This window comes from Helicoverpa armigera, chromosome 31 (assembly GCF_030705265.1).
Source record: "Helicoverpa armigera isolate CAAS_96S chromosome 31, ASM3070526v1, whole genome shotgun sequence".
NCBI lineage: Eukaryota > Metazoa > Arthropoda > Insecta > Lepidoptera > Noctuidae > Helicoverpa > Helicoverpa armigera.
The window spans coordinates 1294230-1302016 of record NC_087150.1 but is presented as its reverse complement, the minus strand read 5'-3'; positions in this window follow the sequence as shown (position 1 = coordinate 1302016).

Genomic DNA, 7787 nt, shown 5'->3' with positions numbered 1-7787 from the left:
TGAATGAGTTCCAAAAATTCAGCACCAGTAAAACTACATTTGGAGTAATGCCCGAACGTTGATCAAGTTTGACTTAGAACGGTCCAATTTCTAAAAAATATGCTTGAAAAGTCGCAGTCTGCAAGTCATCTTGCAGAGCTACATATGATGATGTTCTACTCACGTAAAGCTAGTGCCGCAGGTGTAACAGACATGAGCATTTATTTCCGCATGAGTAGCTACATGTCGCAGCATGCAGCGCTTGACTGCGCTAGTGTAGCCACACTGCACACACTTGTAGCTCTGCAAGATGACTATGATGATGATGATGATGATGTTCTACTCACGTAAAGCTAGTGCCGCAGGTGTAACAGACATGAGCATTTATTTCCGCATGAGTAGCTACATGTCGCAGCATGCAGCGCTTGACTGCGCTAGTGTAGCCACACTGCACACACTTGTAGCTCTGCAAGATGACTATGATGATGATGATGATGATGATGATGTTCTACTCACGTAAAGCTAGTGCCGCAGGTGTAACAGACATGAGCATTTATTTCCGCATGAGTAGCTACATGTCGCAGCATGCAGCGCTTGACTGCGCTAGTGTAGCCACACTGCACACACTTGTAGCTCTGCAAGATGACTATGATGATGATGATGATGATGATGATGATGTTCTACTCACGTAAAGCTAGTGCCGCAGGTGTAACAGACATGAGCATTTATTTCCGCATGAGTAGCTACATGTCGCAGCATGCAGCGCTTGACTGCGCTAGTGTAGCCACACTGCACACACTTGTAGCTCTGCAAGATGACTATGATGATGATGATGATGATGATGATGATGTTCTACTCACGTAAAGCTAGTGCCGCAGGTGTAACAGACATGAGCATTTATTTCCGCATGAGTAGCTACATGTCGCAGCATGCAGCGCTTGACTGCGCTAGTGTAGCCACACTGCACACACTTGTAGCTCTGCAAGATGACTATGATGATGATGATGATGATGTTCTACTCACGTAAAGCTAGTGCCGCAGGTGTAACAGACATGAGCATTTATTTCCGCATGAGTAGCTACATGTCGCAGCATGCAGCGCTTGACTGCGCTAGTGTAGCCACACTGCACACACTTGTAGCTCTGCAAGATGACTATGATGATGATGATGATGATGTTCTACTCACGTAAAGCTAGTGCCGCAGGTGTAACAGACATGAGCATTTATTTCCGCATGAGTAGCTACATGTCGCAGCATGCAGCGCTTGACTGCGCTAGTGTAGCCACACTGCACACACTTGTAGCTCTGCAAGATGACTATGATGATGATGATGATGATGATGATGTTCTACTCACGTAAAGCTAGTGCCGCAGGTGTAACAGACATGAGCATTTATTTCCGCATGAGTAGCTACATGTCGCAGCATGCAGCGCTTGACTGCGCTAGTGTAGCCACACTGCACACACTTGTAGCTCTGCAAGATGACTATGATGATGATGATGATGATGATGATGTTCTACTCACGTAAAGCTAGTGCCGCAGGTGTAACAGACATGAGCATTTATTTCCGCATGAGTAGCTACATGTCGCAGCATGCAGCGCTTGACTGCGCTAGTGTAGCCACACTGCACACACTTGTAGCTCTGCAAGATGACTATGATGATGATGATGATGATGATGATGTTCTACTCACGTAAAGCTAGTGCCGCAGGTGTAACAGACATGAGCATTTATTTCCGCATGAGTAGCTACATGTCGCAGCATGCAGCGCTTGACTGCGCTAGTGTAGCCACACTGCACACACTTGTAGCTCTGCAAGATGACTATGATGATGATGATGATGATGTTCTACTCACGTAAAGCTAGTGCCGCAGGTGTAACAGACATGAGCATTTATTTCCGCATGAGTAGCTACATGTCGCAGCATGCAGCGCTTGACTGCGCTAGTGTAGCCACACTGCACACACTTGTAGCTCTGCAAGATGACTATGATGATGATGATGATGATGTTCTACTCACGTAAAGCTAGTGCCGCAGGTGTAACAGACATGAGCATTTATTTCCGCATGAGTAGCTACATGTCGCAGCATGCAGCGCTTGACTGCGCTAGTGTAGCCACACTGCACACACTTGTAGCTCTGCAAGATGACTATGATGATGATGATGATGATGATGATGTTCTACTCACGTAAAGCTAGTGCCGCAGGTGTAACAGACATGAGCATTTATTTCCGCATGAGTAGCTACATGTCGCAGCATGCAGCGCTTGACTGCGCTAGTGTAGCCACACTGCACACACTTGTAGCTCTGCAAGATGACTATGATGATGATGATGATGATGTTCTACTCACGTAAAGCTAGTGCCGCAGGTGTAACAGACATGAGCATTTATTTCCGCATGAGTAGCTACATGTCGCAGCATGCAGCGCTTGACTGCGCTAGTGTAGCCACACTGCACACACTTGTAGCTCTGCAAGATGACTATGATGATGATGATGATGATGATGATGTTCTACTCACGTAAAGCTAGTGCCGCAGGTGTAACAGACATGAGCATTTATTTCCGCATGAGTAGCTACATGTCGCAGCATGCAGCGCTTGACTGCGCTAGTGTAGCCACACTGCACACACTTGTAGCTCTGCAAGATGACTATGATGATGATGATGATGATGTTCTACTCACGTAAAGCTAGTGCCGCAGGTGTAACAGACATGAGCATTTATTTCCGCATGAGTAGCTACATGTCGCAGCATGCAGCGCTTGACTGCGCTAGTGTAGCCACACTGCACACACTTGTAGCTCTGCAAGATGACTATGATGATGATGATGATGATGATGATGTTCTACTCACGTAAAGCTAGTGCCGCAGGTGTAACAGACATGAGCATTTATTTCCGCATGAGTAGCTACATGTCGCAGCATGCAGCGCTTGACTGCGCTAGTGTAGCCACACTGCACACACTTGTAGCTCTGCAAGATGACTATGATGATGATGATGATGATGATGATGTTCTACTCACGTAAAGCTAGTGCCGCAGGTGTAACAGACATGAGCATTTATTTCCGCATGAGTAGCTACATGTCGCAGCATGCAGCGCTTGACTGCGCTAGTGTAGCCACACTGCACACACTTGTAGCTCTGCAAGATGACTATGATGATGATGATGATGATGATGATGTTCTACTCACGTAAAGCTAGTGCCGCAGGTGTAACAGACATGAGCATTTATTTCCGCATGAGTAGCTACATGTCGCAGCATGCAGCGCTTGACTGCGCTAGTGTAGCCACACTGCACACACTTGTAGCTCTGCAAGATGACTATGATGATGATGATGATGATGTTCTACTCACGTAAAGCTAGTGCCGCAGGTGTAACAGACATGAGCATTTATTTCCGCATGAGTAGCTACATGTCGCAGCATGCAGCGCTTGACTGCGCTAGTGTAGCCACACTGCACACACTTGTAGCTCTGCAAGATGACTATGATGATGATGATGATGATGTTCTACTCACGTAAAGCTAGTGCCGCAGGTGTAACAGACATGAGCATTTATTTCCGCATGAGTAGCTACATGTCGCAGCATGCAGCGCTTGACTGCGCTAGTGTAGCCACACTGCACACACTTGTAGCTCTGCAAGATGACTATGATGATGATGATGATGATGTTCTACTCACGTAAAGCTAGTGCCGCAGGTGTAACAGACATGAGCATTTATTTCCGCATGAGTAGCTACATGTCGCAGCATGCAGCGCTTGACTGCGCTAGTGTAGCCACACTGCACACACTTGTAGCTCTGCAAGATGACTATGATGATGATGATGATGATGATGATGTTCTACTCACGTAAAGCTAGTGCCGCAGGTGTAACAGACATGAGCATTTATTTCCGCATGAGTAGCTACATGTCGCAGCATGCAGCGCTTGACTGCGCTAGTGTAGCCACACTGCACACACTTGTAGCTCTGCAAGATGACTATGATGATGATGATGATGATGATGATGTTCTACTCACGTAAAGCTAGTGCCGCAGGTGTAACAGACATGAGCATTTATTTCCGCATGAGTAGCTACATGTCGCAGCATGCAGCGCTTGACTGCGCTAGTGTAGCCACACTGCACACACTTGTAGCTCTGCAAGATGACTATGATGATGATGATGATGATGTTCTACTCACGTAAAGCTAGTGCCGCAGGTGTAACAGACATGAGCATTTATTTCCGCATGAGTAGCTACATGTCGCAGCATGCAGCGCTTGACTGCGCTAGTGTAGCCACACTGCACACACTTGTAGCTCTGCAAGATGACTATGATGATGATGATGATGATGATGATGTTCTACTCACGTAAAGCTAGTGCCGCAGGTGTAACAGACATGAGCATTTATTTCCGCATGAGTAGCTACATGTCGCAGCATGCAGCGCTTGACTGCGCTAGTGTAGCCACACTGCACACACTTGTAGCTCTGCAAGATGACTATGATGATGATGATGATGATGATGATGTTCTACTCACGTAAAGCTAGTGCCGCAGGTGTAACAGACATGAGCATTTATTTCCGCATGAGTAGCTACATGTCGCAGCATGCAGCGCTTGACTGCGCTAGTGTAGCCACACTGCACACACTTGTAGCTCTGCAAGATGACTATGATGATGATGATGATGATGTTCTACTCACGTAAAGCTAGTGCCGCAGGTGTAACAGACATGAGCATTTATTTCCGCATGAGTAGCTACATGTCGCAGCATGCAGCGCTTGACTGCGCTAGTGTAGCCACACTGCACACACTTGTAGCTCTGCAAGATGACTATGATGATGATGATGATGATGTTCTACTCACGTAAAGCTAGTGCCGCAGGTGTAACAGACATGAGCATTTATTTCCGCATGAGTAGCTACATGTCGCAGCATGCAGCGCTTGACTGCGCTAGTGTAGCCACACTGCACACACTTGTAGCTCTGCAAGATGACTATGATGATGATGATGATGATGATGATGTTCTACTCACGTAAAGCTAGTGCCGCAGGTGTAACAGACATGAGCATTTATTTCCGCATGAGTAGCTACATGTCGCAGCATGCAGCGCTTGACTGCGCTAGTGTAGCCACACTGCACACACTTGTAGCTCTGCAAGATGACTATGATGATGATGATGATGATGTTCTACTCACGTAAAGCTAGTGCCGCAGGTGTAACAGACATGAGCATTTATTTCCGCATGAGTAGCTACATGTCGCAGCATGCAGCGCTTGACTGCGCTAGTGTAGCCACACTGCACACACTTGTAGCTCTGCAAGATGACTATGATGATGATGATGATGATGATGATGTTCTACTCACGTAAAGCTAGTGCCGCAGGTGTAACAGACATGAGCATTTATTTCCGCATGAGTAGCTACATGTCGCAGCATGCAGCGCTTGACTGCGCTAGTGTAGCCACACTGCACACACTTGTAGCTCTGCAAGATGACTATGATGATGATGATGATGATGTTCTACTCACGTAAAGCTAGTGCCGCAGGTGTAACAGACATGAGCATTTATTTCCGCATGAGTAGCTACATGTCGCAGCATGCAGCGCTTGACTGCGCTAGTGTAGCCACACTGCACACACTTGTAGCTCTGCAAGATGACTATGATGATGATGATGATGATGTTCTACTCACGTAAAGCTAGTGCCGCAGGTGTAACAGACATGAGCATTTATTTCCGCATGAGTAGCTACATGTCGCAGCATGCAGCGCTTGACTGCGCTAGTGTAGCCACACTGCACACACTTGTAGCTCTGCAAGATGACTATGATGATGATGATGATGATGATGATGTTCTACTCACGTAAAGCTAGTGCCGCAGGTGTAACAGACATGAGCATTTATTTCCGCATGAGTAGCTACATGTCGCAGCATGCAGCGCTTGACTGCGCTAGTGTAGCCACACTGCACACACTTGTAGCTCTGCAAGATGACTATGATGATGATGATGATGATGTTCTACTCACGTAAAGCTAGTGCCGCAGGTGTAACAGACATGAGCATTTATTTCCGCATGAGTAGCTACATGTCGCAGCATGCAGCGCTTGACTGCGCTAGTGTAGCCACACTGCACACACTTGTAGCTCTGCAAGATGACTATGATGATGATGATGATGATGATGATGTTCTACTCACGTAAAGCTAGTGCCGCAGGTGTAACAGACATGAGCATTTATTTCCGCATGAGTAGCTACATGTCGCAGCATGCAGCGCTTGACTGCGCTAGTGTAGCCACACTGCACACACTTGTAGCTCTGCAAGATGACTATGATGATGATGATGATGATGATGATGTTCTACTCACGTAAAGCTAGTGCCGCAGGTGTAACAGACATGAGCATTTATTTCCGCATGAGTAGCTACATGTCGCAGCATGCAGCGCTTGACTGCGCTAGTGTAGCCACACTGCACACACTTGTAGCTCTGCAAGATGACTATGATGATGATGATGATGATGATGATGTTCTACTCACGTAAAGCTAGTGCCGCAGGTGTAACAGACATGAGCATTTATTTCCGCATGAGTAGCTACATGTCGCAGCATGCAGCGCTTGACTGCGCTAGTGTAGCCACACTGCACACACTTGTAGCTCTGCAAGATGACTATGATGATGATGATGATGATGTTCTACTCACGTAAAGCTAGTGCCGCAGGTGTAACAGACATGAGCATTTATTTCCGCATGAGTAGCTACATGTCGCAGCATGCAGCGCTTGACTGCGCTAGTGTAGCCACACTGCACACACTTGTAGCTCTGCAAGATGACTATGATGATGATGATGATGATGATGATGTTCTACTCACGTAAAGCTAGTGCCGCAGGTGTAACAGACATGAGCATTTATTTCCGCATGAGTAGCTACATGTCGCAGCATGCAGCGCTTGACTGCGCTAGTGTAGCCACACTGCACACACTTGTAGCTCTGCAAGATGACTATGATGATGATGATGATGATGATGATGTTCTACTCACGTAAAGCTAGTGCCGCAGGTGTAACAGACATGAGCATTTATTTCCGCATGAGTAGCTACATGTCGCAGCATGCAGCGCTTGACTGCGCTAGTGTAGCCACACTGCACACACTTGTAGCTCTGCAAGATGACTATGATGATGATGATGATGATGTTCTACTCACGTAAAGCTAGTGCCGCAGGTGTAACAGACATGAGCATTTATTTCCGCATGAGTAGCTACATGTCGCAGCATGCAGCGCTTGACTGCGCTAGTGTAGCCACACTGCACACACTTGTAGCTCTGCAAGATGACTATGATGATGATGATGATGATGATGATGTTCTACTCACGTAAAGCTAGTGCCGCAGGTGTAACAGACATGAGCATTTATTTCCGCATGAGTAGCTACATGTCGCAGCATGCAGCGCTTGACTGCGCTAGTGTAGCCACACTGCACACACTTGTAGCTCTGCAAGATGACTATGATGATGATGATGATGATGATGATGTTCTACTCACGTAAAGCTAGTGCCGCAGGTGTAACAGACATGAGCATTTATTTCCGCATGAGTAGCTACATGTCGCAGCATGCAGCGCTTGACTGCGCTAGTGTAGCCACACTGCACACACTTGTAGCTCTGCAAGATGACTATGATGATGATGATGATGATGATGTTCTACTCACGTAAAGCTAGTGCCGCAGGTGTAACAGACATGAGCATTTATTTCCGCATGAGTAGCTACATGTCGCAGCATGCAGCGCTTGACTGCGCTAGTGTAGCCACACTGCACACACTTGTAGCTCTGCAAGATGA